This window comes from Lutra lutra, chromosome 8 (genome assembly GCF_902655055.1).
Source record: "Lutra lutra chromosome 8, mLutLut1.2, whole genome shotgun sequence".
Lineage (NCBI taxonomy): Eukaryota > Metazoa > Chordata > Mammalia > Carnivora > Mustelidae > Lutra > Lutra lutra.
The window spans coordinates 127,576,668-127,587,371 of NC_062285.1; positions in this window are offsets into that span (position 1 = coordinate 127,576,668).

The window sequence follows — 10,704 nt, forward strand, 5'->3', positions numbered from 1 at the left end:
TGGCCAGCTAATGGGTATCTCCGATTGCACCAATGATTCCCTCTGGCTGACACGGCAAGAGCTACAGGAACGGAGGGCCAAAGTGAGGTCATTACTGATCCACCTCCCAGTGAAGAGCGGTAGCACCAGCCAGGATCCTTAGTATCCAGTGCTAAAGTGTCCTTTCTTGGAAAGAGCTCTCCTTTCTCAAGTTGTGCCTTTCCTTGAGATGTAACTGGTGATCACATAACTGTTATGATAGTAGACATTGATTCAGAAAATAAGAATGATATTGGCAATTCCATGGCAGCCCCCAAAGCCTTTTCAAACATTTTCTCAAAAAGTCCAAATATCCAAAAAGACTAAGAACCATTGGCCAAGAAGACGTTTGAGGGGGCAGGACCCCGAGGGCTTGGTAGAGCACAAACCTCTGGGGGAATCCCTCTCGCAGGGTGATTCTGAGCTTTGCACAGCCAGTCCCCACCTTCCTGCTGGCACACTGTGGCCCATGGCTGTGGCCCCCTGGGGTTCTGGATGACTTACAGGACATGGGGGACGAGTCCAGTCTACGTTTACCGCCGAGAGTTTATCAGACATCTTGGGCCTCATGTTTCCAAAATGAAGCAATAAGGAAGATTCTAGCAAGACTGACATGAGAAACAAACAACCTGTCCCCCATCTTACAATCCTCTCCCAGCACCAACATCCTCCCCCTACTGCAACACGCCCTAGACAGAACAGTCAGAATGGAAACAGCCTGATTCCAACACGGAGCTGACTGAGGACTGTTCACAATCATACCTAACCTCTTTGAAATGGGGAAAACAGTAATCTCTGAATTATATATCTCAGTTGAGGCTGCTAGCCCTGCTTCATCCACCAAGGAGTGGTGTGTCTTCTGGAGGTAATCACTTCCTGTTGGGGCCTCAGTTCCCTCACCTGTAAAATGTAAGAATTAAGCTAGGTCTGCGGTTTTTCAATTAAAAAGAAAAATAAGCCTCTTGAATTTTTTTTTATATGCTGAGCACTCAGATGTACAGTAGATGAAGCAGAGATGCTGTGATTGAATAGTCTGAGGACCCCTAAGCTTCTTTTCCCTGTAAAGTTCCCGTGAACCTCCACGGACCCCTCAGGCTGTAGGGAACACAGTTTGAGAACCTTAAGTGAGGTGACCTCCAAGCACTTCCAGCTTTGACATTCTCTAATGATCTACCCTAATCCTTCTCTGTGGCTCTTTGTGCCAAAGAGCTTGATAAGTGTTTAGAGGACACCACAGTGGTATCCGCGGCTTCGAGAAGGGATGCTGAGGGAACAGCGTTAGAACAAGATGAAGACAGAAGGAAAGAAATAAGGAAAAAGGAAAGTACAAAGGTAAAGGCAGAGGCAGGGAAGAAACAGCTCAGATTCCAGATGGGAACTCCTCTTCCAAATGGTCTACCCGGGAAATGCAGCCTTCACACTCCTACAAAACCCCATTAATTCGAAATACGAGAGACTGCAATGAAAACAAGTCTCTGTATTAGTCTGCTTTTTAATTTTCAGTGTTCGCTTTTATTTTTTAATTTTTAAAAAATATTTATTTATTTCACAGAGATCACAAGTAGGCAGAGAGGCAGGCAGGGAGGTGGGGGAGGCAGGCAGGGAGGTGGGGGAGGCAGGCTCCCCACTGAGCACAGAGCCTGACGTGGGGCTCTGATCCCAGGACCTTGGGATCATGACCTGAGCCAAAGGCAGAGGCTTTAACCCACTGAGCCACTCAGGCGCCCCTGAGTTTTGTTTTTAAAAAGCAATTGAGTGTGTCATTATTCAAGAATAACAAAGGCTTGGGGTTCATGTGGGTTTGGACCGTCACCAGCTAGAGAAGACTTTTTTTTTTTTAACGACTGCATCCAGTCTGGGATCTTTACCTGACTGAGCGAGCCAGAAACAATTTTGTGCCTAGAACCAAACTGGCAACAGGATGAAGGGGAAATGCCCGAAGAAGGAATGAAGGAAGAAGGAGCTCTGTCTCAAGGAGGGACAGCTGTTCGTTGAGCCTCTTTACACAATGGGCAGAGACTCAACTCTAGGAGGCACGGGAATGTTTGCTCTTAATATGTTTTTTTCCCCAAAAACACATAGTTTCATAAAGGAAGTTGGCTGTAAACATGGCTACCTTTTATTAACGTGTAACATTTATGGCAATGTGTTCAACGTTTTCCATTTCATACTCACACCAACCAACATGGTGGATGTCTGCACCCTTTTTTGCAGATTAGGAAACAGATGACTGGAATAAACAGCTTCTGCTAAATAAATCACTCATCTAATGAGTGACAGAGCCAGAATTCAAGACCAGGTTGGTTGATTCCTGGCCCATTGGAATTGGCCTCACTGGTGGACCAAGACAGGAGGCAGACAGAAGTCAGACTGGGAGGTAGGGGTCGGGGGGGATGAGGGCCCTACAGACAGATATGGGAAGAGATTCAAACTCTAGCCCAAGTGGCAAAAGCTGATTAAATACAGTTGAAAGACACTACAGAGACAAAGAACGAGCTGGAAGACAAAAGGGGTCAAGTTCAGACTAAAATAGTTGCAGACAACTGGACAATCTATTAAGTTTCAGCCTGTGTGGCTGAGATAGGAAAAACAAACTCCCCTCCTGAGTGTCCCCTTTATCCCCTCCCTGCACTGCAGCCACACCCCACCCTCCTGACACCAGTTTGGGGCAGAGGCAGTTCTCCCCACAACAAGCAGTTCTCTGTGACACCAGCTGGGAGTCCTACAATTCAATTCAATTCTGACACTCTCTACCTGGAAACAGTGTCAGATCCCACCAGTGAAGGACTGACTCCTACATGATTACACCACCCCCACATACTCCGGATGCCAGGCACAAGCCCGGATGTCACCTGGGCTTTTGACCCATTGGCTATAAACCAGAAGTTCCCATGCCCCCCTCCTCAGGTGTGATTCATTTGCTAGAGTGGCTCACAGAACTCAGGGAAACTGATAATAATGGCTTATCAGTTATTATAATAGAATAGGTTGAAGGATCCAGATGGACATTGGGATGCAAGAGACACATAGGGCAAGGTATGGGGAGGGGCACAGAGTCTCCGCGCTCTTTCTGGGCACGCCACTCTCCCAGCACCCCCAAGTGTTCACCAGCCCGGAAGCGCTCCAAACCCCAGACTTCTGGGATCTTTATGGAGGCTTCATCACCTAGACATGATCGACCAAGAACTCCAATTCTAGCCCCTCTCCCCTCTCTGGAGAATGGGGGATGGGGCTGAATATTCCAAGCTTCTAATCATGACTTGGTCTTTCTGGTGGCTAGCCCCCATCCAGGAGTCCACCAAACATCACCTCAGTAGATCAAAGAACACTGCTACTATCCGGCAAAGTCCAAGGGATGTGGGAGCTCTGTGTCAAGAACAGGGTCAAAGACGAAATAGTACAACAGATGCTCTGGGTGCCCTGATTCCTCACGGGATTACAAGGGTTTCAGGAACTCTGGCCAGGAACCAGGGCAGGGACCAAGATATGTTTTTTCTATTATCTACACTTGTCTATCACAGCATCTTGGCAAAACAGCTGGACCGATGATCAGCAAATTTAGACGAATGATTCCTAAGGGTCGGACTTCAACTAAGAGCCAATGGCAAAAGTGAAATTCAAACCGGGGGCCTCAGAGGAGGCCTTGAGTCTCCCAAAATGCAATGCATAAGCCATGGGTATTCTCATGGTTTGCTCAGAACAAGCCAACCTGGGTTTCAAACATAAGCTCTAAACAGGGTTCAAGGGCAGCCATTCAGGATGGAGAGAGTATCTTTGAGTAGCTGCTCATGTAGCAACACAGCCCCGTGCAGTCTGGGTTGAGAAGCAGTGGAATGAGCAACCTTTCTAAGCAGTGTAGAGAGGCCAGACAAAAACAAGACAGAGAGAGAGGCCAAAGGGCAGGTGGGAGTATCTTGGGGCAGAATCTACTTTGGATATCATCTGGTCCTCACGGCTCCCTGTGTACATTGGGCTCTTTCTAGATACACACAGGTGTTACTTGAATCCTGGGGCAGACCTCCTGTGAGCGGAACCCTGAGCTTCTTCCTTCTAGGAACCTGCAGCTGTGAGGGGATTGAATCATTCATTCATTCATTCACTCATATGTGTAAAGCATTGCCTATATCAGGCTCTGTGAAGGATGCCAAGAGCGTGGGAATTCTTAGGCCTCACACTCAAGTGGAGAACACGGAAATGCTAACAGATTGTTATAGGATAATTAAAATATACACAAAGATGAAACACCAGACTATCCCTGGGAAAGAAGTGATCCAAGTCAGTAGCTGGAGAAATGGAGAGAAGGAAAGAGATTGGAGCAGTGGTTCTCCACCAGGGGTGTGTCCGCCCCCTGTGGACAGATCTCCACTATAAAGAATTGTCCAGCTCAAAAATGAATGGCAGAAATACCAAGGAGGTAGAATCTGTCGCTTTTAGCAACTGATCACTGTGTGGATGAGGAAGAGGACCCGAGGAAGCAGGGAGGACTGACACATTGCCAACTTGGGAGACAGTATCTGGAGACTGGGTCCATGAATGGGGTCAGATAAGCAGGAGCAGAAACAGGTTTCTGCAAAGGCCATAACTTCAGTATGGGACATGCTTAATTAAGTTCATGTGGGACATCCAGGGGACGATGGATGAATGGGTCTGGAACCTTACTACTCAAAGTGTGGTTTGTGAACCAGCAGCATGTGACTTGCAAGTTTGCTAGAAACACAGGATTACACACAGCCCTCCTGCATTTTGAGAAGCCAGGTGAGGCACATGCTCGGTCACACCTGAAAAGCATTTATCTAGAGCATGAGAGATAGTCTGAAGTAGAGCTGTATCTGTGGGGGAGGGGGATATCCTACATTATTGCTTATTCCTCCAGCAACCCTGAGATGTGGGTATGATCAGGGCCACTGGTGGTACAGCGTCTGGTTGTACAGGTTGTGCACTGCACAAAGATGCCTAGTTAAGGATGGGCTGACAACTGACATTTACAGTGAAGGAAACGATGTATTACTCCTACTGTACTTGCCAAGTTGTGGGCACAGGGGCTGTGATCGCCCAGAAGGGGTACTGTCCAAATTTACACAAAAGCTGGTGGTTTCCATGGTAAAATGCTTATCTTGTTCTTCCCACAGAAAAGCCCTACAGCCTAGCAGTGGCCCTGAATATAATAACAGTTCCACATGCCCTCACCTGCAGTTTTGAAATCTATAAACCTTGAAAACCAAAACTTTTTATAGATTTATAGCAAGCACACTTGGCAGCAAAACCTGACCTTAACTAACATGATCGTATCATTGTCTTTATTTATCCCGCATACAGTGAATAGTCATACATTTCTCTCCAGAAATACTAACGTGTTTTTACCATGGTGTCCAGCCCTGCACTCTCCTGGGGCATTAGGTGATGCTGGCTATCAGGACAGCATTACTTTTCTGCAATCTGAAAATTTCTGAATTCTAAAACACGTCTGGCCCATGGGTTCCCGAGAAGAACTGTCAACTTGTACCACTCTGATTTTACAGATAGGGAAACTGAGGCTCAGAGAGGATAAGTACATGAGGGAGCCAAGGTCTGAACCTGCTGCCCTTTCCGCATCAGGCTAACCCCGAGAAGCTTCTTAAGTAGGACCCAGATGGGTACACAGCCCAGGCCCTTCCCTCACTGGGAATGTGTATTTTCAGACAGAAACCTGGGTAAGAGACTCGACGAACTGTTTTGTACGGTCCCTGCACCTCAGTGACCCATTTCCGAACAAGCCCCAGGTGTTCTGATGGCACTTAGCCCAGAGCCGCACCCCATGCCGGATGCGTCTGTCCATCCACTTCAACCTCAGAGCAGCGCAGCAATTTTGCAAAAGAATGAAAGCAAGTGAATTCTCGATGGATCTGTGATTGATACAATACAAACGCGTGAGAGCCGAGCAGCAGGGACGGCATTCTGCTGCGCTATTCTTATTCTGCAGATGGAGGTCTCCTGCAGCAGCAGCAGGATCCAAATGCCAATTCCTTCTTGAAAAGACATTTGCTTGCTTTGGAGAACATAGCGCCTGTCATCTCTTCCGAACCAGGGGCCACTCCCGATTCCACTGCTCCTTCAACAGAGCAGACTTTATTCTCTTCCCAGCGATGAAGCTGGAGCTATAAATTATTAGCCAGAGAAGAGTCCATGTAGCATCCTCTCTGAAATTTTGCAAACTCTAAAATTATATTTCTGTGACATTCTGGGATCTGTATTCTTTGCTTTCAAGCTTACATGTTGGGCTGTTGCCACAAGGTAAATGTTGGAAATTTGGCATCTTGTCACCCAAATCAATGATTATCCATTCTCTATTTTGAACTTCAGCTTTTTAATAAAAATGTTTGTTTTTTAAAAACTCCTTATTAGGTCGCCTGGGTGGCTCAGTGGGTTAGGTGTCTGCCTTCGGCTCCGGTCATGATCCCAGGGTTCTGGGATGGAGTCCTGGGTCAGACTTCCTGCTCAGCAATAGGTCTGATTCTCCCTCAGCCTGCCCCTCCCCCTGCTTGTGCTCTCTGTGAAATAAACAAAATCTTCCAAAAAAAAAAAAAATCAATAAAAAAATGTTTAAAAAACCTTACTTAAAAGTATTTCAGTGACTACAAAAAATCATTTTTGGATTCATTTCTGATTCTCTCCATTGTCTACACATGAATTGGACATTTTTGTGTCTTTATTTACCACTTTATATTATTTTATTTACACATTTACATATCTTCTCTGGAGAAGTGTTCATTCAAATCTTTGGCCGATTTTAAAAATTGGCTTCTTCTTGGTATCAGGTTGTAAGCTTTCTTTGTAAATTTTGCATTGAAGTCCATTATCAGAAACATGTTTGGCCAATCTTTTCTTCCAGTCTGTGGCTTGCCTCTTCGTTTTAATAGCATCTTTGAAAGATGAAAACATTTGAATTTTGATGAAGTCTAATTTCCCCATTTTTATTTTGTGGTAGGTTCTGTCCTACATAAGAAGTCTTTGTGCTTACCTAAAGCCTCCAAGATTTTCTCCAGCGCTTTCTTACAGAGGAGGTAAAGTCTTAGCCCCCACATTTAAGATTATATCCATTTAGCCATGAGAGACTCTTAATCTCACAAAAGAAACTGAGGGTTGCGGGGGAGGGGGGGCCGGGGGGCTGTGGCGGGATAGTGTGGCTGGGTGATGGACATTGGAGAGGGTATGTGCTATGGTGAGTGCTATGAAATGTGTAAGCCTGATGATTCACAGACCTGTACCCCTGGGGCTAATAATACATTGTATGTTAATTTAAAAATAAAAAAAAGATTATATCCATTTAGGGTTAATTTTGTACATGGTATGAAGGAGCAGAGTTAAGACCATATAGATAATTAGTTTTTTGAAAGCCGTTTGTTGAAAAAAGTGTGCTTTCCTCACCTTGGTGCTATGTCAAAAAGCAAGTGACCACCCACACATTTGTGGGTGTTTCTCCCTGGATTCTGTTCTGTTCCACTGGCATCATCCTGTTATAATTACTATGGTTTCAGAGTAAGTCTTGAAATCGTGTAGTATGATTTCCTTCAGCATGTTTATTTATTTATTTTTTAATTGCACTGGGTCCTGAACTCCAACATAAGGTTTAGTAGAAGTGGCTAGGAGGAAAGCATGTTTTTTACTCTAAAGGATGATCCCAGCTAGAGATCCTTTATAGATGCTTTTCATCACAAACGGAGGTGGCCGCTTTGCTATTTATTATGTGTCTAAGTTCATGGGAATTACTTGCCCGTAGTTTCCTTTTCTTATAATGTGTTCATCTGGTTTTGATGTCAGGAGAATGCTCATCCCATAACATGACTTCAGAAGGGCTCCTTCTCCTATTTTCTGGAAGAATCGGTGCAGAAATGGTCATATTTCTTCCTCAAATGTTAGGTCGAATTCACCTGTGAAGCCAACTGAACCTGGAATTTTCACCGTGGGAAGACCTTTAATTACAAAATCGCTTTACTTAACAGATGTATGGCTCCTTAAGCCATCTAACTTTTCCTGACTGAGTTTTAGTAGCAAAAAGTCATGTAAGGTGCTTTCAGGTGAGTTTTTTTCCTAGAATGAATGAAACCCCATTTGTCAGGTGTGGCCTAAGGATCCTCGTTAGTGCCCTGAATATTCAGTGAGATCTTTCTCTCTAGCTCCAGGGGACACAAATAATCCCCGGCATGGTGTAACCTCTGGGATCATTGTTCTTTTTTTTTTTTTTAAGATTTTATTTATTTATTTGATAGAGATTACAAGAGTCAGAGAGGCAGGCAGAGAGAGAGGAGGAAGCAGGCTCCCCACTGAGCAGAGAGCCCGATGTGGAGCTCGATCCCAGGACCCTGAGATCATGACCTGAGCCAAAGGCAGAGGCTTTAACCCACTGAGCCACCCAGGTGACCCTGGGATCATTGTTCTTTCTCTGGGAGCTGTTCTTGTCTGCCCTGTGGGGTTTTTCTCTACACGTGCACTCATTGGCATTTAGTCAAAGACTCAAGAGGACCCCTACCTAAATGTCTGAGGCCCTTTTCGGCATGGTTCTCCTCTCCGGGGCACCCTCCTCTGCCAGTTCTAGAAACATTGGCCTGTTAGAGTGTCCGTCCATCTCTCAACCCAGAGGGACTGGTGCATGGAGTCTGGGATTCTCCTTGGGGAGCTGCGCTCTGGGAATTACCCCCAGACATAAAGCCTTGGCCATGGCAGGCTTCACCTCAACTGCTTCCTTTTCTCAGAGATCCTGGTCACTTTCTGCCTTGCTATGCAGTGTCTGAAAATAGACGGATTCCTAGATTTTGTGCATTTTTCTAGTTTGGGGGGAAGGTAATTCTGGATGGTGTTTATCCCTCATGGGCCAATGCAGACACTTGCTTCTTGTTCCAACAGCTGCAGCAAAGTCAAGGTTCCATGGCCTATTTAGCTAATCCTCTTACACTGAGAATTTGGAGTGTTTCTCTAATTTTTAAAGAAATTCTAAACAATGCCAATATGAACGTTTAAAAAAAACCACACTTTTTTTTTTTAACCAGGATATTTCCTTAAGATTCAGCAATGATACCAGAACAAAGGATTTGAACAATTTCATAGTTTTTTGGTTTTTTTTGCAATATTTCCTTACTATCTCTGGACAGACAAATCCCATTTATGGTGTCACTAGGCATTGTGATATGAATGTATATTTCTCCTGATTGTCAGCAACGGACTTTACCACTCTAATTTATTTTTGTTAGCTGAAACCTTGATTAATGGTGCCTAGAAGGCGGCTCAATTTATTTATTTTTTCTTTTTTTTTAAAGATTTTATTTAACTATTGGGACGTCATCAAGATCAAAAGCTTTCTCACAGCAAAGGAAACAGTCAACGAAACCAAAAGACAACTGACAGAATGGGAGAAGATATTTGCAAATGACATATCAGATAAAGGGCTAGTATCCAAAATCTATAAAGAACTTATCAAACTCAACACCCAAAGAATAAATAATCCAATCAAGAAATGGGCAGAGGACATGAACAGACATTTCTGCAGAGAAGACATCCAGATGTCCAACAGACACATGAAAAAGTGCTCAACATCACTCAGCATTAGGGAAATACAAATCAAACCACAATGAGATACTACCTCACACCAGTCAGAATGGCTAAAATTAACAAGTCAGGAAATGACAGATTCTGGCGAGGATGCGGAGAAAGGGGAACCCTCCTACACTGTTGGGAATGCAAGCTGGTGCAGTCACTCTGGAAAACAGCATGGAGGATCCTCAAAAAGTTGAAAATAGAGCTACCCTATGACCCAGCAATTGCACTACTGGGTATTTACCCTAAAGATACAAACGTAGTGATCCGAAGGGGCACGTGCACCCGAATGTTTATAGCAGCAATGTCCACAATAGCCAAACTATGGAAAGAACCTAGATGTCCATCAGCAGATGAATGGATAAAGATGTGGTATATACACACCCAGTGGGACACTATGCAGCCATCAAAAAAACCACCAAAATCTTAAATTTGCAAAGACGTGGATGGAACTAGAGGGGATTATGCTAAGCTAAATAAGTCAGAGAAAGACAATTATCATATGATCTATATGATATGAGGAATTTGAAAGGCAAGGCGGGAGGCTTGTGGTAGGAAGGGAGGAACAAAATAAAACAAGATGGGACTGGGGAGGGAGAAAAACCATAAGAGACTCTTAATCTCATGAAACAAACAGGGTTGCTGGGGGGTGGACGTAGGGATAGGGTGGTTGGGTGATGGACATTGGGGGAGGGTATGTGCTATGGTGAGTGCTGTGAAATGTGTAAGTCTGATGATTCACAGACCTGTACCCCTGGGGCATATAATACATTATATGTTAATTAAAAAAATTACTTGTTTATTTGAGAGGGGGGAGGGGCAGAGGGAGAAGCAGACTCCCCCCTGAGCGGGGAGCCTGGCCTGGCTGATCTGAGGATCCTGGGATCATGACCTGAGCTCAAGGCAGCAGCTGAACTGACTGAGCCACCCAGGCACCCCTATTTTGTTTTCATATACTGCTAAGAAGATTGTGCATTTTCCCATCACACAATCCAATATCCGAATTTTCTCTTGTATACGCTATGTGTCCATCAGCCTTGATGATGTCTCAAGAGGAATTATGGTAGTTTACCTGGTAGGACCTCATTACATCTTGTAGGAGAGCAGGCTGTTAGCAGC